The sequence below is a fragment of the Marmota monax genome, unplaced genomic scaffold (genome assembly GCF_021218885.2).
Source record: "Marmota monax isolate L192 unplaced genomic scaffold, Marmota_monax_Labrador192_F-V1.1 WCK01_AAM20220418_F8-fsc00052, whole genome shotgun sequence".
Classification (NCBI taxonomy): Eukaryota; Metazoa; Chordata; class Mammalia; order Rodentia; family Sciuridae; genus Marmota; species Marmota monax.
Genome location: NW_026693473.1, coordinates 11,828,719 through 11,850,912, shown reverse-complemented (window position 1 = coordinate 11,850,912; position 22,194 = coordinate 11,828,719). Strand labels below are relative to the sequence as shown.

The 22,194-nt window shown below is 36.8% G+C and overlaps 1 protein-coding gene across 3 annotated transcripts in view; it reads right to left on the bottom strand.

Moving 5' to 3' along the window:
- Fgf12 (fibroblast growth factor 12) overlaps positions 1–22,194 on the bottom strand; it is a 513,569-nt gene that overhangs the window by 278,457 nt on the left and 212,918 nt on the right. The window contains exon 3 of one of the 3 annotated variants that reach the window (XM_058583579.1): positions 5,656–5,756. The exons of the other annotated variants lie outside the window; for them this stretch is intronic. The gene's annotated coding sequence lies outside the window, so the exon portion shown is untranslated. The remainder of the gene's footprint in view (positions 1–5,655; positions 5,757–22,194) is intronic. 3 annotated transcript variants of the gene reach the window in all.

Here is a 22,194-nt window from a genome sequence, read left to right as displayed (position 1 = left end):
CTCACAATAGTCAAGCTATGAAACCAACCTAGGTGTCCTTCAATGGATGAATAGATAAAGAAAACATGGTATATATACACAGTGGAATATTACTCAGTCATAAATGATAATAAAATTACAGCATTTTCTGGTACGTGAATGGAACTGGGGAATATCATGCTAAATGAAATAATCCAATTCCCCAAAAAACAAAGGCCAGATGTTCTCTTTGATATGTGGATGCTAACCAAAAACAAGGGAGGGTGGGGAGGGAAACGCAAAAACTCCATTTAATTAGACAAAGGAGAATGAAGGGAAGGGAAAAGGGAGGGGAATAGGAAGGACAGTAGAATTAAGTGGACATCACTTTCTCAGCCTTGTATTTGAATACATGACCAGGGTAACTCTGTATCATATACAACCACAAGAATAGGATTCTAATTAGAATAAGTTATACTCTTTGTATGTATAATTTGCCAAAATATATTCTACTGTCACATATAACTAAATAGAACAAAAAAAGGGGGGGATGTCAAAAACTCTCTGAGACTCCTAAGCTCCTGATGCCTCCATCATTCCAGTTCTTAGCTCACTTGAGGTGATGGCAAGAAGACTGAAACTCCTGCTGAGGAGGAAAGTGAACATGCACAGGACTCTGACCCCAGATGTTGTTTGGAATTCTAGGAAAGAAAAGCTTACAGAGATACTCCACATCCACATGATGTATGTACAGCAGAACAGAAATGGCAACAGTGTATTGTGGTGGCTCCCTCCCCTCTTAGGATCTCTACTAATCTCCACATGGTTCATTGTATTTATAGCAAAAGATACAATGACAACAGTTCATAAATATCACTTCACATTAAATAATACACAGGTTTTGCTGTTCTGAGCTTTTTATAACTGTCAATAACTGAATATTCCAATGAGTTTTTCTACTGTAGTCTTTATGCTGCTATTGCATATTTAGATTATTTGCATTTCCACTAACATAATTTTGATATTTTCTCTTGTGAATAAATACATGTAGTCGAGAGAATACACCTGGATTGCCTACATGCCTCTGTGATACTGTCAACAGTTCCTTTGGTTCCTCACATGTAATTCAATACGGATGCATTAAAAACCACAAAGATGAGCACACATTTCAACCAGCTCATGGGTGCTCATCCTAGAAGCCAAGTGGCTACCAAGGTGCAACTTGCACAGGTGGTCACCAAAAACCAATAACTTCCTAGTCTTTGGGGTCTATGTCATTAATTCACCTGGTCCACATTGTCTAATGTTAAACAGATGGATTGATACATTAGATAGCAATATCTTCCTGTTCAGAGAGACAAAATATGTCACATACAGTCTGACCAAAGCCCTTTTCAGTTAATTCTGGGTAGGTAGCAAAATCTGGGAGATGTCAAAAACATGGTAACCTCTATGAAATTTTCATAACTTATGAGGCATCTAATATAGTATTCTTGAAATTTAATTGTGCTTTAAATGAACAGTGTACCATTATCGTGATATAGACCTATTCAGATATCAAAAATTAATTTCTGCTTCTCGAAACTATGAGTAAAAGAAACTGAAGAAACAATTTTTGTGTCTGTCCCTGAGCAAACATGAAGTTAGGAGACAGAAGAAGGCTGACGGAAACTTAAGGATAATCTGAATCCCATTGCAATTATAGAGTTCTGCTTCTTTCAGAAGATAAATCTGTCTTATTATAAATGTGTTCCACGATTATTGTATAAAAATTCATGAATATAATTTAAAGATAAATGAAATCACTAAAACCCTACAACCTAGAGATAACCAGGGTTAACACTGAACAATATATATATATAAGTCGGCCTGCTTTTCCCTCTCCCTCTCCCTCTTCCTCTCCCCCTCTTCCTCTCTCCCTCTCCCTCTCTCATCACTAGGTATTTTAATTAACATCATTCTCTTTTTAAAAAACAATTGACTTATTTTAATGAGGCATTGTGAAATACAAGTGCCTGGTAAGTTGTTCTTACTTCCTGTAAGAACACTGCAAGATGAACTACAATGATACCTCACTTTTATATTTCATTTTTATGTTTATTTGATAGATAAAAATTACACATTAAATAGATACTCAGCTCTTATTCTTCACCAGGAATTTATCTATGTATTGCAGTGAGACAAAGTCCCTTGCTCCTTGTAGCCTCATTGCCCACTCATCCCACACCCATGTTGGCATGTTAGTAGACTCTGGGTTGTGTTAAAAGTCAGGTCATATTTCTATCTCTCAAACTAGTCTGTGAACTCTTTGCAAATAAGAAGTACAATGCAGGAATCACACCGGCAGTGTTGAGCTCTGAGTCTTACCCACAGCAGAGTTTTTATAAATATCTTGAAGACTAGTTAAATCATTTTCCTGTGAATAGAAATCTCTCTATGATCCTTGTACCTTCAAACCCAAGACACTGTCCTACAGATTATGAGATGCAAAGTCATGCATGTAGATATTTCATCTAGGTTCCTTTTGTAGCATAATTCCTGGCATCCCATAGGAATTCAAAATTAAATTCTCAAATACTCTGGCTGTTTGGTTTCACTAACTCAGTTACATTAGTGAACTTTCCATCTGATAGAAAAGTTTAGCCTCAGTTTTTGCCACAAATGCTAAGTGATCAGGCCACAAAAGTTGGTATTTTCTATATCTGATTTTCTTCCATTTCAAAGGAATTGCCTGGCACTTAGGAACCATAATTTGGTCAACTTAAGTTATTTCACGCCTGCTGATTATGAATGCTACATTTGAAATAAAAGAATCTGGAAAATTCTATGCATTAGTAACAATCACCAAACCATGACCCTTATTTCATTTCTTTTATTTCTGTGGTTTGATTCCCATGGGAACCAGGCAATTTAAACTTGCTTGTTTAAAGAAGAAAAAGAAAAAGCACCCTTCTGCATGAGCCTTGCATTTGGGCACACCATGTACATTGATCCAAGCGCTGAAATGGAGTAACAATAAAACCACTTTAGAATGTTTGCATGGTTTCCGAAAGGAAACAAATAATTTTGAAGATGTATGTGCTTAATTTTAGTGGTTAAAATACAGCAATGCATACATATGTGCTTTAAAAAAAATTTTTAGTACTTCAAAAGGATTGTTATTATTATTATTTGTGTGTGTGTGTGTGTGTGTGAGAGAGAGAGAGAGAGAGAGAGAGAGAGAGAGAGAGAGAGATTCAACAGAAAATGGATGTAATGGTGCCTACCTGCAACCCCAGCAACTCATGAGGCTGAGACAGGCTATCCTGGGCAATTTAGGGAGGTCCTGTCTCCAAAAACAAGTTAAAAGGAACTAGGGGCCAGGTGCAGTGGCACACTCCTGTAATCCCAGCGGCTGGGAAGGCTGAGGCAGGAGGATCATGAGGATTGCAAGTTCAAAGCCAGCCTTTGCAAAAGTAAGGTACTAAGCAACTCAGTAAGACCCTGTCTTTAAATAAAATACAAAATAGGGCTGGGATGTGGCTCAATGGTTGAGTGCCCCCTGAGTTCAATCCCCAGTACCCATCTATTCTGCCCCCAACAACAACAAAACTTTAGGGATATAGCTCAGTGGTAGAATGGCCCTGAGTTCAAATCCCTAGAACTGGGTAAACAACAGTCCTTTATTAAGTACTTGAGGCCTAGCTGTACTAGCCAGTTGGATCACAAAGATATCACACCTAATCATGTTCAGATTAGGCAGGAAAAGGGAGTTCTTTCTAAATTCAGAAACCTGCCTTGGTTCTCTGTCTGAGCTTTGCTGACAACAAGTCAGACGAATGACAGGGAAGCACAGAACTTCCACTGAGAATAAGGCAGGCCTGCTTGGCCCCTGGCTACAACATAACACCATGCCTTCACCAGAGCTAAGAAGGTTTTCATCTATAGACCCAGACACAGAATAAATGGTATGCAAAAATGAGACCTAGAGAAAGCCAGAGCTGACCTCAGCCATATGTGAGGCTGTCTTAGGTAATGTTTACTTATACCAAAGCTAAAGCTCCAGTGTACTTGTCAGAACTAACTCCATGCTTGACTAACAGAAGATGGTTTAAGGAGTCTTCAAATTCCTACCTGAATTTAACCTTTGTTCTTTCCAATTACCCTTGTAATTATAGGGACAGTAATAATAATTTACCTAACCCAGAGATAGCTCCCCCTTGGCTTCAATCTACAGATGCAATTCATTAAATTTCCTGAAAAAGCAGAATCCAGTGATGGTTGGTTTTGATAGTGCAGTGCACTGGGAGAAAAACTAGTTGAGAATAGATGTGTGAGCAGTGGAGCTGTGTCCGTAGTAAACTGCATTTCCTGCTGCACTAGCCACCCTCGCCTCTCCCCGGGTTCAACATGTCCTGTCTCCTGCACACCTTGCATCACTCTCAGGATTCCCTTTCCCAAGTGGCAAGTTCTGCATGGTAACCACAAAAGCCCTGTTGACTGAAACCGCACTTAAGGGAAAGCTCACATCCCCTTTCCTTTCAACCTGTAGACTGTAGTCTGTTTACAATGTTTTCTGTTTCCCATCCTGGGAAATGAGGATGAGGTTTTCTGCAAAGTGGATTGAGAAAACAAGCTTCAGCAGGAAATTGCAGATTCCCCAATGAACACATGACACATCCCTACAGTACAGGTTTCTACAGTTTTGTTTTGGAGCCAGCAAGAAACGTAGGAAGAAAGAATTTTGAACCAGTAAGAATTAGCCAAGGATGTAAGAGTCCAATGCATTGAAGTAGCATCCGGGAACACCAGGTTAAGCATGTTTTACAAGTAGATAATACGATTATCAACTGGAAGAAAAGGAAGCTTCTAAATTAAAGCTGTTTTCCTATGTTTTTCATTTCTTCCTCGTGTAGTGTTTTGCTCAAGATGCTTTGCAATGCTGGTTTTCTGGCTGCAAATTCTTTTAGCTTTTGTTTATCATGAAAGATTTTTATTTCGTTATCGTACCTGAAGCTTAATTTTGCTGGATACAGAATTCTTGGTTGGCATCCATTGTCTTTCAGTGTTTGAAATACATTGTTCCAGGATCTTCTCGCTTTCAGCGTCTGTGATGAAAAATCCGTTGTTAACCTTATTGGTTTACCCCTGAATGTAATCTGCCTCCTTTCTCTTGTAGCTTTTAGTATTTTCTCTTTGTTCTGTATATTGGATATCTTCATAACAATGTGTCTTGGCATTGGTCTACTGTGATTTTGTGTGCTCGGTGTCTTGTATGCATCTACAATTTGTATATCCGTTTCCTTTTTTATTTCTGGAAAGTTTTCTGTAATTATTTCTTTCAGCAGGTTACTCATTCCCTTGGTTTGAATCTCTGTACCTTTTGCTCAATAACAAATGACACACAAATGCAGAATAGTCTATGTGCTGACTTGAATCTGAATGTAGGGAAGACAGGGGAACATGAGGCTTGGGCAGATAATGTCTTTGAGGATCCACTTTCAAGGTTTGTGTAATTTTTCTCCCCACCAGTGACTAGAATAACCTTCCAACCTTCAGTATATGTTTATTAAAGCTAACATTAAAAGGCAGAGAATCTGGGAAAGAATTTCTTTTTATTTCCCCTGAACATCTGAAAGGTACCATTCTTTCTTGACCTTTAAGAAATATCCACTGTGCATTCAAATAATGCTTTACCATTGAAAACGTCTTTCCCACCTGTTCTTTAACTTGATTCTTCCAAAAGTACTCTGAGTTCTTCAGGGCAAGGATTATGGGGGGTCAGAGAGATGAAATGACTCTCTAGTCTTCAAATGACTCTGTCAGAAGAAAAAGCCAAGCATTTTTAACTCTTATTTTGCATCCTACATTGGTGCTGCTAACCCTTCCTTCTCAACCAAAGCACACATATTTACTAAGTACTTGGTATGTTCCAGAGTTCGTGCTGAGTGGCACTGAAAGAAATCTGCAAATCAATAAACCACAATCTCTGCTTTAAGGGACTTAACATTCACTCAGGATCATAAAATAAGTACCATAAAGAATACATTTTTTCCTTGGTAAAATTTCCTGGAAATTGCAAACATATAAACACGAGGGCTTTTATGAACGAGCAATGTAAAAGTATTCTTGAATAACAAATGCAGCTTGGCAGGGACATGAACACATGGGAAAGGCAGGACCCATATACGTCTTTCCAACTCAAAAACTTCAGACTTGACATCGAGGGAAAAGAAAGATTAAACAGAATTTGTCAAATTTATAAAAACAACTTATAAAACAACTGAAGCACCCTTCAATTTACGAAAGTAACTGAAAATATTAGTACCATGATATCAAAAATGGTTAGCACTTGCTCTGCCATTGCAACGCATTTTTAAAATGTTTCTTTCCCTTCCTCTCTCCCTGCTCCTCCCTAATCTTGCCCCTTCTCTAATCTCAGGAGAAACAGGGTTACCCTTCTTCCCCATTTTAGACAGATTTATCTATCCCTGAGTACACACCCACCATAGGAAAGAAGTAATCCAGACTTTGGGAATGGCACCAGAAGATCTCAGAAATGACTATCTCCCAAACTAACAAGTGAATTACAACTCCAACAGAGAACACATGGAATGTAGCCTTTAAATCACCTCTTTAAAAGCCCCCTATTTCTGCTGATGGGCAGAATCACAGCCTCTGGGACAGGAGTCTGCTGTGTTTCTCCTTTGTTCATGAAGTAATAAACCTTCTTTTTCCTTTTTCTCAAAAAATAAAAATTAAATGGTCAGCACTGCCAATATATCCAAACTCTGTTACATACTCTATGGTAAAGAAAAAGCAAAAAGTTCCTGTGAAGAATTAATAGTGATTGGAACTGCATTTTGTTTATGAAGGAAATTACAGAACTTAGTTTTACCAACTCCTGTTGGTATTTTTATACCATGTGATGTTTCTTTCCTTGATTTAAAGAAATTTTATTTTTATTCTTGCAAACAATACAACTGAGATTATAACTGAATTCACTTCCCAACTATCTGACTCTAAATAGAATTGTGTATGTGTATGTATGTGTGTGGGGGGATTGTTTAAAAAAACTTTTATTTAATACTTATTGGATAATAGGGAATAAATTAAATTAAAAATATGGCTTGTCTCATTCTAATGTTAAAAAGATATGTTTTTAAAACTAACGAGTAACTGAAGAAGCCTACATTAAAAATGATGTAATTAAAAATATTGAAATTAATACAAATGCCTGATGTCAATAAAATGATGAAAGCATATATTGCTCTGAATAGAGGTCTCCAGGGATCTGGCTGGTCAGGAGGCATTTCCAGGATTCTGTAGGGTGAGAATTCATTGAGAGGACACTAAGCATAAATGCCCCTAAATTTGACTTAGGAAGTCTATAGAAGAAGTAGCTTTATGTAAAGAAAAATAAAAAGAGAACCAAATTTACAAAGTTGCACTTGATAATGATATGTATTAATCATATACATAATTAATTTTTAATATTTTAAATTATTTAAATGAGAGGTACTCTGTAGATCCTACATTACTGTAATAGCATATGACAGCTTTAAAATAAGGACTTTAAAAATAAGGTGAGAGCCAGGCGTGGTGGTGCACACCTGTAATCCCAGCGGCTCAAAAGGCTGAGACAGGAGGATCACGAGTTGAAAGCCAGCCTCAGTAAAAGCGAGGTGCTAAGCAACTCAGTGAGACCCTGTCTCTAAATAAAATATAAAATAGGACTAGGGATGTGGCTCAGTGGTTGAGTGCCCTGAGTTCAATCCCGGTACCCTCCCACCCCCAAAAAAGGTGAGACCTATGAATACATGGAAGACACGAATTCATGAAAACATGAATTCATTAAGACACGAAATTCTCACACTATTGTGTCAAATGAAAAGGGCCAGCTGAAAAATTACAATCATAACAAAATCCCAGTCATATGGGGAGAGGAGACCAACAAAGGACTAGCAATAAACAGAATAAGGATACCCACTTGTTTCCTTGTGATGACAGGTGTTGCTGCTATTGTCCTCTGGAATTACCAACATTTCCATAAAGGAAAAGTAAAGTTTGATTCCATTCACTGAAAATGCTGGTCACTGTTTTACCTTTGACCATTCAAGTTTATCTGACTATTTAGGAAAATTACTGTCACATAACCTGAGAGTTGCACATGTTGTGAACTAAGACACCTTCTCTGGCCACATGGTGGCTCTAACCTGGATGGTGTTTGGGGACTCCACTTTCAGAAGCCCTGGGCACAACAGGGGACCACTCAAAAGCATGATGGGAGAAGGAGAGGAACCTTGGGTAGAGCATTAGCCCCTTGACTCCCTTCAACCAGAGCAGCTGCTCTCCATCTGTTTTGTTCTTTGATTTCCTTTGGCAGAAAGGGTCTCTGCCTTACACATCTGGATTATAACTTTGTTCCAGGGGTTGGGGAAAGGTTGTGCAAGCCTGTTTGTATGTATTTTTAAAAGGGAGTGCAATGATGGAGAGAGTGTATACAGACACTGAACGCCCAGCTGTGAAGAAAAAGAATGCAGTAAAATTGAAAGAGTTACGCCAAAGCACAAAACAGGGGGAAAAAAATCTTCTGCTTCATTTCAGTAGTTTTGAAGTTAATGAGAAAAGGTTGAAGTCTCCAGTGATTTTTTTCATCGTGGTCTCCCTTATTATAGACCACATATGTTATAATTAAGATAACATAATACAACTTCCTTTTAACATAGCATAATGATATTTCTCTGTGTGTATATTAACATAAATTACCCTTTGAATCTAAATTAAAACAAGTCTAGATATTTTGCTAAAGGCTGTGGAAGAATTTTTACATTGCAGATTTTTTTTCCTAAAGTAAATGCAAATTAGTGGGTTAAGAAGTCAATACTATGAAAGTTCTCTCCTGTTTGAGTCCACTGAAAACTTTTCAAAGAAGTGCTCAGCATTGCAGCAGTGACAGACCTAAATACCTCCCAAAAGTCTCAGATTCTGAAACAGACATACAAATATACAACGAATGCCAATAAGACTAGCTGAGAATTAACATGCACGCACCATGTGAATACACAAAGTATCATGGCAATAGGTAAAAATAAACCCAAGACTTATCCCACACTCAGACTCTGTTAAAACCATCTTTACTAGGTTGTTTCAGTTTGAGGCACAGAAAAATATTTAACAAAGCAGCACTGAGGCTATCTCCAGAAAGGGTGTTTTGCAAGGCTAGCAGTTGGCTGGCACCTGGAAACAGGGTTTTTAGATGATTCCTTCTATTACCTTGCCAATGAAAGTGGTTCACTGCACATACAGACTATATGAACAACATGACTGAAGCTGAATATCCACTTTCCTTCTAGGAGTCTCTAATTGTGGTAGTTTCTAGACACAGAGTGTCAATGTGACCAGACCTTAGTCCTTGGGTGCTGGGTCTCTGACAAGCTTCCCTGAGAAACACTGTACTGTATTACTGCAATTATTATCACTATTGGGAAAAGAGCACACTTGGTGTGTTCTGTTAAAGGAAAGAGAACATTAGAAACCTCTACATGGACTTCAACCATCTCCACCTGTCTCTTTCCCCTGTTGACCCTACTATCTGTATCCTCTCCTTGCAATAAACTGAAGAGGTGAGGGAAACCATATTCTGAGTCCTGTGTCTTTCCAACAAATCACAGAATGTGAGGGTCGTCTTCAGGATCTCCTAGACTCTTATGTGCACATGTACATACACACTTAGAGACAAAATTAAATATGTAATATGTTCACATATGTGCAGTGGCCAGCACCAGAGCACCCCAGGCCATACACCTCTCCACAGTGTGAGGCCAAATGCATTTGTTATGTGTATTTACCAAAGGTTCCTTCCACTGCAGAGAAGAAAGAGTATCTGCAAGAACTTTCCACATCTTTGATGAATTTCTTTACCTCATCTCAATTCAGTCCATAATAACAGGAAAACAATAAGCATATTTCATGTGCTTTATAGTTTATAGCCAATTTTACCTTCTTTTTCTTAGTTAATTTCATAAAATTCCCATAAAGAAGGTATTCACTAGTACAGATGAGGGATTGGAGGATAAGAGCAAGGAAGTATGAGCTGTGACCAAGGTTACACTATTTCACGTTGGTAGAATATACAGGATTTGAAATCAGACCTCAAACCTGGCCTCTTCTCCTTACCAGAAGTTCCCTCAAATGTGGCTTATAAACAGACATTTATATCTTCAAAGTGATGCATTAGCAGTTATTATAATGAGAAAAAATAAAGATGCTGCATAAATAGTTGCCATATAATTTTAGGGTTAAAAATATTCATTATCTTAGAAGCTTATACAATAATAAGGGCTGTTTCTATTTATTCTTTTCAGTTTGTAAATCTTTGTAACATCACCGTTGGTAACATCTTTATTGCACTCATCAGACAGGAAGCCTTGACCTTGTAGCCATAGAATTCCTAAGTCTCCTCATTCTCATATAAGGAGAGACCATTTGAATCTCTTTGTTACATTTACCTACCCTCAAGTGGATCATCACAGGCAGTGTCCCTAGTGACCCCAAGTTTAAAATAAAAGAGCAAAATAAAAGACAATTCACATAGACAGGATCCAAAATGGTTTTAGGATTTTCCAGTCAGTCAAATTTCAAGGATATGGAATCCTTTTCCTCTTATCATAAGTCTGAAAAATTAATTTCAACCTCACTGGCCTGGATTCTATTCCTAGTCTACCACTAATTACCACAAGGCAGATAGTTCTCCCTCCCTAGGGACCAATTTCCATATTAACTAAGGGGTCAATAAAAGTGCATTCTGGGAATCTTCTTCCTCTTTAGAAGTTTATAATTCCATAATTCCTGGATCTGCTTCTACTTGGAAATCAGTTCCTTGCCTGGCGCAACCATAGCTAGAATTGACCACACGATGGCAGCAGAATTCCACTTTAGCCAGCTTGTGAGCCAAAGCCAGGTGTAGGACACCCATAGACTGTACTGAAGGGGACACCAGGAAAGGTTATATTGCAATTACCTTAATAAATGAAAATCATTCACGTGTTGGCTGCCTCCAACATGCTGTATCAGGAAACAGGAATATCTACAGAGGTGTGTCTGTCTCTCTCTCTTTCTCTCATAATTCAAAAGAATACCACGTGGTTTCAAACTCATAAAAATAGAAGCTTTAGGACTATTTTAAAGATAGGAATGCTACACCTACAAAGAACTATTGTATGTCTATTTCCTTACTTTGAGAAATGACAGAGCCCAAGTTAGAAAAATAGGCCTTTTGACTCCAGACCAATGTCCTATTCTTAACACATATCAAAGCTTTCTCAGAAAAATGTTTATGCTGCAATGTTGAAGAGGTTCACAGGGAAGCTGTGTGCCTCAGGCTACTAAACTTGGGGTCACCAGGAACACTGGCTGTGATAGCCCACTGAAGGGTGGGTAAATGTAACAAAGATATTCAAATGGCCTTTTCTTATATGAGAATGAGGAGACTTAGGAGTTCTGTGGCTACAGGGTCAAGGCTTCCTGTCTGATAAGTGCAAGGACAATCTTTTTTTTTTTCTTTCAACTTTTTATTTTGAGTTAACTTTAGACAAAAATTTGAAGAATTGGTGTAAAGAGTTCTTGTATAACCTCCATCCAGTTTCCCCAAATAATAACTGCCCACACAATCACAGTATGGTTACTAAAATGAGTGAATTAGCCTTGCCATATTAATTAAACGGCAGGTTTTAATTTCACCATAATTCCCACTAATGTCCTTTTTCTCTTCTAGAATCTTGTCCAGGACCTCAAAATACATTTCATTTTTATTTCTCCTTCACACCAGTTTATAACACTTCCTCAATATTTCATTGTCCCTCATCCTTTTGACATTTGACATTTGGAGATTTGATCAGTTATTTTGTACGCAATCCCACAATTCCTGCTCTTTTCACATTGGGTTAATGCTAGGTGCGATTATGCCCCCATTTGTCCTGCCCTTTTTTGAAAGAATGCTACAGAAATCAAGTTGCATCCTTCTCAGTGGATCTGATCAAGGAGTAATTGACAGCAGTATGTCTTATTATGAGTGATGTTAACATTGATCACTTGGTTATGCTGATATCTTCTGGGTTAGTTCACTGAATAGTTACTACATTCCCAAATTGCGCTTGCCCATAGTGATGTTCTCTTTTCCCCTATGTTTATTCATTGGCATTCTTCTTTAAAGAAGAAGAGTCTAGTCCTTTCTCTTCGATTTATTTAGTTATTTGTTTTAACATACACTTACAACAGCATGGTCTCAGGGATATTTGTTTTGTCATGTGAATTAAATATAATACTATACTATCACTATTTCTTTTCTTCCTCAAATTGTCCAAGCTTGAAACTGGCTCTTTTGTTCTTTTGACAAGTTTCAATACTTTTTAGAGCATTTCCTTATTTTTAGTATTATAAGATGTTCCAGGTTCATCTTGTATTCTGCTTGCCCAAGCCCAGGAATCAATCACTTCTCCAAGGTGTCTTGGCTTCTATTATTGGAGAATGCTGTTCAGAAACTTAAGCCCTGGTTGCTGAGTGTGTTTATTATAGCTAGAGTGCCTTTGTTTCTAGAACTGCTCAGCCACTACATCTAGGAAACATATGAATATTTACTAATGCATGCATTATGTGTCTAATGCTGAATTCATACTGACACTTCTAAATTCAGTCAATCACAAGGTTCCTGTTAGCTTTCCTCATTATTTGTAACATTTTGTCTCCAATGATAAGCAATCTGGCTCTTAGAGAGCAACTGACTACAGAGCCTGACCATCACTATCATCTACTCAGACAACACAAAAGGGCATATGTTTAGCAAACTAGGTAGAATTGAGTAAGATAGGAACTAAGTCAAATGAAATTATCTAGTTATATGTCTCAAACATTAAAGAAACCATCTGTGCCAAATATCCAAGCTCTATAGAGGAATGTGTACAACAGTGGTCACTGCAGTGTTGACTATAGCTGTGGAAACCAAAGAAAAACTAGGTGTTATCATTGGGGGAATGGAAAAGTCCATGTTAAAGGAGATAAAAAGCAGCCTACTGTGCAATATAATAGACTTGGATAAAACTCAAACACAGTGCTGAACAAAAAAATCAGGAGATAAATAGCAACATAATTTATGCAAATTAAAAACATATCCACAAAAATAATTTTCATTAACAAAGATAATATGTGTCAGATCATGCATATCATGATGGGAAGGGGAATGAGAGTGGGGATTGGCTATAAAAGGAAAGAGTATTTTAGAATAAAATGAAATAAGAGAGATGCATTTTTGTTAAATTGAGGTGATTATGTGTGATGAATTGAAGACTATAATTAATTCAAATTTCTTCACTTGAGGTAAAAATAAAAACAGGCAATGTATTAAAAGTCAGTGAAAAATGAAAAGGCTAATAATAAAATAAGTATTTAACTTAAAAACAAAAATTGCATCCTTTCCCTCTTTCTCCCATAATTTTAGATCAATTTCTGCATATCAGAGAAAACATTTGACTTTTTGATTTTCTGAGTCTGGCTTATTTAACTTAGCATTATAGTCTCTAGTTCCATCCATTGATAAGCAAATGACATAATTTCTTTCTTTCTTATGAATCCATTAAAAAATAAAAAATTAAAAAATTAGTCATATCATTTGTCAGTCTCAAGAAGTGAAAAGATTTTAAAAATCCAGAAGTGAAGATATTTTAATTTGAAATATCATGTTTCAATTGAATAAATGTATTACACAGCTTTGAAAATCCAACACTGGATTTATTAAGTATATTGTTTTAATTTTAGAGTTTGATAACTAACACAAACATTCATCATTACCAGAGTTATTAACAATTATTCCTCTAGGCTCTAAGGGTCAGTCTTTTCCACAAGGAGAAGGGGCTGGGGACATAACACTCATGCTTAGCATACTTGATAAGAAGCCTTGGGTTTAATCCCCACACCTCTCATTCCAAAATTAATTAATTAATTAATTAATTAATTAATAATGATGGAAAAGAAGAAGAAGACCTTGCACAGAATAAAAAAAATAATATCTTCATTCTCCTTGTGCATTTTACCCCACCACTGTGACCTTTCCTCTGTCTTTTGGTCAAACAAAGCCCATTTTCTTTGCAGCTTTTGCTACTGTTGACCTTTCCTCAGGACTATTCTCCTCCACATTTTCACATCACTGACTCTCCAACAAATGACACATCCCCAAACATCTTGTCTGACCACTAATCTAACATACCTCTCCCTCCATCACGTTTCACCTGCCATGCTGTTTTATTTGTTTTCTAATTTAACACAATTTATTTTACGTCACTATTTTCACTAACTCCCTACTAGAATACATGGCTCGTTGCCATCAGGAATGGTGCCTGCAAATACTGGACACTCATCAATGTCATGCTTTGGTTGCAGAGGTAAATTTCATGGGGGAATGCCTCCCTCAAATGCCATCTATATCCCAGGACAGAACTGGCTCTGCATCCCTGCCTCTATTACTATTAGAGATATTAATAGAAAAAAATTGCAAAGTGAAAAATTAATCTTATTGAATCCTGCATATTATCAGGTCAGAAATAATCCAAAACTACTACATAAACTACTAACCAAAAAATAAACAATACCATTAATTTACTTTGTTAGAAACGAGAAAAAAAAAATGTACACCATGGTTTGTTTTACTTTACTATTTTAAAGATTAAACTAAAACTCTCCAAGTGGTCACAGAATTGGAGTAACTCAAGGGATTTCTTTATCTCCACAAACCCAGATATTACTATTTTTCCAAATCTATTTAATTCCAGGGATGAGTAAGTACAAACTGCACCCAAAATAAATTGGGAATATTCTGAATCATTACTAACTTGTCCTCAAAATGAACACGTGTAACTGTTTGCACGTATTGACAGCTGACTGTGTAACTGAAAGCCTCTGAGTTAACTTCCATGTAGTACCGTGATTTAAAATATATATTTTTAAAATGTGCTAATTTTGAGATTATATATATATATATATATATATATATATATATATATATTCTTGAAACTGACAGTAATCAATGCAGCAGAAGGCATTTTAGGGGAGAAGTATGTTATCACTGACATTTAGAATTACCACACATGCTGAAAATAAAAAGCATATGGATTTTATATCATTTTATTTATGTTTTTAAGTCTTCTACAGACAAGCCATCCTTATTGCCACAACAGGGACAGGCTTCTCTAGTCACGCTCTCTGGCTGTGCCATTATACAAATACTTGGAATGGAACTCAGTGCTTCTTCTGATAGCCTTCCTTCACAAGGTACCTGGACACCACTCCAAAATAAAGTAAAAATAAAAGCCTGCAGACTTGAGATTGCTCAAAAACACCCAAACTACTGATAAGGTATCATCTTTGAAGAGGATTCAGCTATTCCAAAGAGGAAGGAGAGGAAGAATAACAAGACTCTCTCCAGTCCAGAAAGAGGAGCCTGGTCTTCCCTCTCTTGTTCCTGTTTTGCTCCTCAGTAATGCCTCCTCATCTCCTTCCACCACATGTCCTTGATTCCTACCAGTTACAAAACAAAGAGACAAACACAGCCTATGTAGCTGTAATTTCGAGTTTATACTTTATATTCCTGCTAGGAGGTACTTCCTAAGTATAAATACAATTCTCACCTAAATATCTCCAATTCTTTTATTCATTCACTCACTGCAGGACATCTACCTGCCTTCTCATGCCAGGCTCCAGAGATTTATTTACTCTTTCATGCATGCCATTTCTATACTTTAAAAAAAAAACTCTATGATTTACATGCTATTTACTCTATTTACTCTGATTTCTTTCAGAGGAGGGTCTATGACTGTATTCACCTTTATAATCCTTCTAGTGTGTATTCAATGAATAAATTGTTGTTAGATTAAAACAAAGGAAATCAAGACACAGGGTATGTAGCTGAGGTTTAGAGAGAAATTCTCAACCACACCTCACACCTTAAGCCACAGAGGTTTGACTTCATCTTATGAATGGCTGAAATGTTGATTTACATGTACTTTTATTGATTCATTCCTTTGTCCACTTTTGAGGATCAGCTGACTTTCCTTGAAACCCCTTATTATGTGTGGATGATGGCTATAGGGTAACCAAAATTACAGTGTTCATCCAGGGTGCATAGGTAGCTGGCGAATCCAGGAAACTAAACACATATATGACATATGACCAACCACATTCTAATTTTCATCTACTCTAAATATTTGTCAATATTTCTGTTAACAAACACATAATCAAATTGAGTGAAAATCCAATATTGCTTTGTAAGGTACAGTACTTGCAGTGACTGTTCTCAATCACTAGTTTTCTCTCCATAAAAGATCAGACATCTCTAACTCACTGTCATGTGACTTGTCATGCATTCTATGGAAAAAGACCACATTCCCACCTTATTGATTTTGAGCTTGGCAATATGACATGCATTGGACAAAATAATCATGTGCAGATATTTGCCATGATTCAACAGAGGCTTCTAAAATAACTGCATGACTCAGCTCAAGGATTGTTTGCACCTGCCCTCCACCATAAGCATATCACATATCAGAAACGGGCTGCTCTTCAGCATGGGTCCCACAATTAAAACACATATTGACCAGAGCTGTGCTGACCCCAATCCTCATGCCCTAGAGGGCTTGAGGTATGTGAGTGTGAATTAAATATTTACTGTAGTAAGCCACTAAGTTTCATGCTTGGTTAATACATCAGACATGAAAGAGAATTCCACACCTAGGGTAAATTATTAAAAATGTATTTTTTAAATCTAAAAGTAGGGAACATATAATATTTGTCATTTTATATCTGGCATATAAAAACTATTAAGTAAATATTTTTGAATGAGCATAATTATAATAAAGTAAAACAGGTTTTGTTTAATTATGTAGAAATTAAATCTAAAACTTAGTTTGCCTTTGTGCATTGGACATCTGTTGTTTTGTCAGTTTTCAGTCTCTTCCCCCATTTCCAGTGACAGCAACCACCCTTCTTTGGGGTAAGGGATTCTTATAAGGCTCCCAATCCAAAGACTCTGGCCCCCTAGGCCACGGAAGTAGGCGCATTACCTAGGTGTGGCTAATTATAGCACCCCATTTTCTCAATCACAGCAATTGGTGCATGGATAGGCATATGACCTGGGATGACAGAGCCCTTTCTTGAATTTGCATATACTGAAGTGGTTGGAGAAAACTCTCACTTTTTTTTTTTCTGGGTTCACAGCAGCAGCAGACTGCAGCCACACCCAAACAGCATGAAGAAAAATGGCTCAAAGCCAACTGAGAGACAGAGAATAGCAGAATTAAAAGGTTCTTATAAGGGTTCTTGAGTCCTTTGCTCAGTTTGATACCCCATATCTAAACTTTTTCTTTCTTCCACATAGTTCTTTCTTTACGTGAGCAATCTTGATACCTTTCTAAGAATTCTTTCACTGCTTAAGTAAATTCACATTAAGGTTCTGCATCTGTAACACAGAAATACTATTGCATACAACTTTAATTAACATAACTTCCAATCACTGATTTTATAAACAAATACAGAAAAAAACATTAAATCAATTGATTCCAAGAATTCGGGTTTTCAAGCATGCCAGAGAACCATAAGCCTGGGATATTTCTAGCTCTAAATCAGTAAGCACTGAGAATAGGTTGCTTCTGAACATTTCCAGAGCCTTCACCCACACCCAGAGAACTTCCCCCTAAATCTATAAATTAAATGAATGAGATGCAAAAAAATGATGCATTTGTAAAACATGCAACTTGTATAGGAAATCAGAGAGCACAAAGAACATGGCTACAGTCTTAGAGGACCTGGAACATCTGCTTACTTCTAGATTCTCTCTCCAGAAATACTAAAATAAATGCAGGCAATATAAATCAAGCACAAATTCAAAAATGATGCTATCCATTAACAGAAAGGTTGTAAACCAAACAAAAAATGCCAGAGGCTGTTAAGTGATTATGCACTATAGCCTCATTAGGAAAATCCCAGTGATTCTAGATCAAATCTCCTCATTTCATGAATTTTTTAATAACAAGGAACAGAAAAGACTACAAATCACTGCATAAGCTGTTCTTTTGATAGGTACATTTAGAGGTACAAATCACTCACGTGTCTAAAATAAAATTCTGACTTAACAGCTAGAAAATATCCCTCTAAAAAATTACAACTTGCAACTCATAAATCATTATAATAGATGGATGATAGGTAGATAGATAGATAGATAGATAGATAGATAGGTAGATGATAGATGAATACATAGATAAAATCCTACTGAAAAATAGCCTTGGCAATTCAGCAAAAACAAGAGAAATTGAATCATTTGATCTTATGAGAGTCTATGGCTCAAGCTGAAGTGAGACATGGTGTGGAATCTTGAAACAGACCCAAGGTCATTCAGCTGGACAAAGGTCTTCCACACATGGCCTAAACATTAACTTTAGAATCACATATGAGCTTTATTCTTTGAAAGGGAGGAAAATATAAAAATAATAGGGATGGCTGTAATTTTGAAGGCTTTTTTCTGTATCCATTTATCTAAATGACTCAGCATAGTGATTATCTTATTCATTCCTCCCAGTAACCTGTAAGGAAAATATTATCTATCTTCAGAGAAGAAAAACTAGAGCTCAAAGACCCCCAATTGATAAGTGGTACAATCCTGACATGAATCCCAACTGTCTGGCTCCAAAGCTGACTCTCCCTACTCCACATTACTCCTGAGGAATTACTTATTGTTCTATCATAACACACAGGAACTACTTGATAAATACTTGATGAATGAATGAAGCAATGGCATGAAGTCTAAAGTCCTCAAAGCCATCTCTAATATGTCCCCTAATATTTATTGTGCTGGTATTAATTTCAATTGTGACTTTTCATGGAATGACCAACGCAGGCACCACCATGATACAAAAGTGCTGAAAAACGAGTTGAAGTTTAGAATCTGAGAACAGAGAAGGAAAGTGACTTTCCAAGATAAAATACTTGCAAAAGGATTGGAATAGGACTGGGCAGTTTTTCTAGAAGAGAGTGTAGCTAAAGGAGAATATTGAGAATAAAAAAAAGAAGCTCTAATTATAGCCAAATTTTAAATAAGCTTGCATTATCTTTATACTGAAGGCAACAGGGAGCCATTGAATGGCTCCTGAATGAAGGAATAACATGATCACAGCCAAATATGAGCAAGCATCTAATAACAGCCTCCAAATGACTGCTGTTGGTATCAGACTGGATCCAAAAAAGGCAATATACAGCATTCCTAAATTAGTGTTATTTGAGGAGGGTTTATGTACAAAGGAACTAATCATAGAAAGGAGAACAAGGGGGTACAGAAACTTCAAGGACCTCACAGGGCGCCAGGGATGGCCCCAGCAGAGCTGTGCTGCTTTATAGCAACAGGACAGGGTTACCCAAACCCAGAAGAGAGAGCTGTGTTGTGCAGGCTAGCCAGAAAAGAGCAGTCACGTTTTGCCACAGCCAGCTGGAACTGGCTTTACAAGGAAGAAACTAAAGGAATAAAAACTCCAATCTGGATAAAGCCAACACGGAGCCAGAATACACAGAAGGACCCTAAGAATTCAAATAGGCCAACCTGCCAGGGAGAAAGGAGAGTCAGGAGAGTGGAAAGGGGACCTAGAGGCACAAGTAGAAGATAACTGGCTCAGGATCATCCAAATAATGAGGAAAATTGTATCACAGTGTGGTTTACAGACAACTTTTCATTATTTGTATTAACAGAGATGAAGACTGCTTAGAGGCAAAGTTGGCATAGATGGAATTACCACAGGTATACAAGGTCATTCACTCTCCATGCTTATGTAACATAATTGTATTTGTTTCAAAACATCAGACTCATTTCTGTTGGAGTTTGAGTGTCTGCCTTATACCAGCTACTGAGATGGAGAGTGGAGGTGAGGGGAAGGAAGAGCCAAGGATGGCCCAAGAGTTTGCACCGGAGAATTTGATCTAGTGTAAAAAATTAGCTTGCAATTATTCATAGCAGACAACTGAGCATGGATAATTAAAAATTAACTTCACTGGAAGCTACATGTTGATATTAATAGTTTAATAGGCCATTTGATCAATCATATTTTTCTAGTTCATGATATAATAGAAATCACCCATAAACAGGAATGTTGGTGCTTCCTAATCAGGACCTAAGTGATTATAGCATTTAATTCAGAACTGGATTCAGTTCCTGAGACATTGCTTTTGTGCTTGGGCACCCATGGGTTGCATTTTCACACCAACGATAAGCACCCTGGCTTGTGAAAAATGTGTGCCAAAGTTCTGAATTTAGTTCTGCTGAGTACTGATAAAATATCTTTGGTAGGTGTTTGAGATCCGGTCCCATTTCAGCAAGTCTTTTGACCCTTTCAAACAAATATCTTTGCCCTATCTAATCTCCCATGGAAATATTACTACTTTCTAAGCTTCATGTTTATCTCCCTTACTCATCACAACAAACCTAAGAAGTAGGTAAGACAGTTTTCTATAATTTTACTGATAAGCCATGGATGATTAAAAGTTATCTTAATTGTCACATTAACATAGGTTAAGTATATGATCTGCAGTCTTGCAACTGGTAAATGATAAAGAAGAATTTTATTACAGACCTGCCCTGATTACAAACTATATACTATAATACTATGCTTTCCTCCTGCCCCACAATTATGTTTTGGTGTTTGAATGACAAAAACATACACTAAAATATATCAAGTATTATATAAAAGTACTGATATTTTTTATAAATTTCAATATTCAACACCACTTCCTAAATATAACTTTGTCATAGAAATTATTCTACATAAATAATATTAACATAAATATTTCACATATATAATATTCACATAAATATTTTATCATATGTTAATGATCTCAATCTTTCTGTGATTGAAGTAGAATTCTTAAATACTAGATTGTGGGACAGAAATCTTGAAGTAATTAAAAGGTGAAAACTGGCTGCAAGAAATATGAAGTTTAAAAATTTTTTTAAAATACACCTTGTACTTCAGGATTATGTTACTATTTCAGTATAGCTATTGACTTGAATCAACTAAAAAAAAGCAATCCCTCATATTCTGGTAAGCACAGGACATATTTAATGACATTGTCTTTATATTGTATAATGGATCTGAATTGTTACTGTAAGTGTTCTCTGCTCAGAACCTGCTCAGCCCACTTTTCTGTAGAAGAGACATTATAAAAATAAAACAAATCTCTAGTTGTTCATATCAATGAAAATACAGAAGCTCAAAAGAGGCACATTGAAAAACACTGTGAAACATCATGCTGATGTGTGTTATCAACTAAAGCTCAAGTCTTCCCTCCTCCCAGTTCTTTTTCTGGATATAGGAAATACATTCCTTTTAAACAGGCAATATGGCTAGGCCTTTCTCCTCAGCCTTGTCCAAAGGGAATTCTCCCACTTCTAAGTCTCATTTGATACCATGGAGATCCCATCAGTACAGCCTATGTTTAGAACCTGACACCATCATCTCTCCAGCAGGCAGCAGCTCTTGTAAGAGACAGAGCAGCAGATGGTCCCCCAGCAGATGCCCACCTGCAAAGAGTCCCAGTCTCCATCTTGGTCAGATGTTGCAACATATGGCCCAGTAAAAGTCCCATGAAGACTCAGTTACATAGATGTAGCCCACTTTCTTATTGCCATTGTTCAATAAAACCTGTGGAACTTTTAAGAATTACTAGTTTTAGCTTCAACACACACACACACACACACAGAAATGAAAAGTAAAGATCTATGAATCTTTACCTCCCACAGAAAAACAACACTATAACAGGTATTTCTTGCTCCTAAATGGTGTTTACAACTAAAATAGAAAGAAAAAATGGGGAAATAAACTTCTTAACCTATTACAGTTCAACAAAACCATGTTTTATTCTCTAGCTTGGATCTTTCCATCCATTTTAATTGAATGCCTCTTGTGCACCCAGTTCTGGGATTTGGGGGCTTGTAAGATTTAAGTTGTATTTCTGATCCTCCAGATTATTAAGGTTCATAATACTTATAAAATTATTAAAGAGTAAGATGAAGTAGGCTTGTGCATAAAAATTGTGACTGATGAAGATCCTAAATGCTCTAGCTCATAAAACCAGGAATTTACTATAAACTGGAATATTGGCAGGGTGTGTGGCATAGGTATGAGCCATCCTGAATTTGAAAAACAAAATTTGAAAAGGATTTTCTGGGTTGCT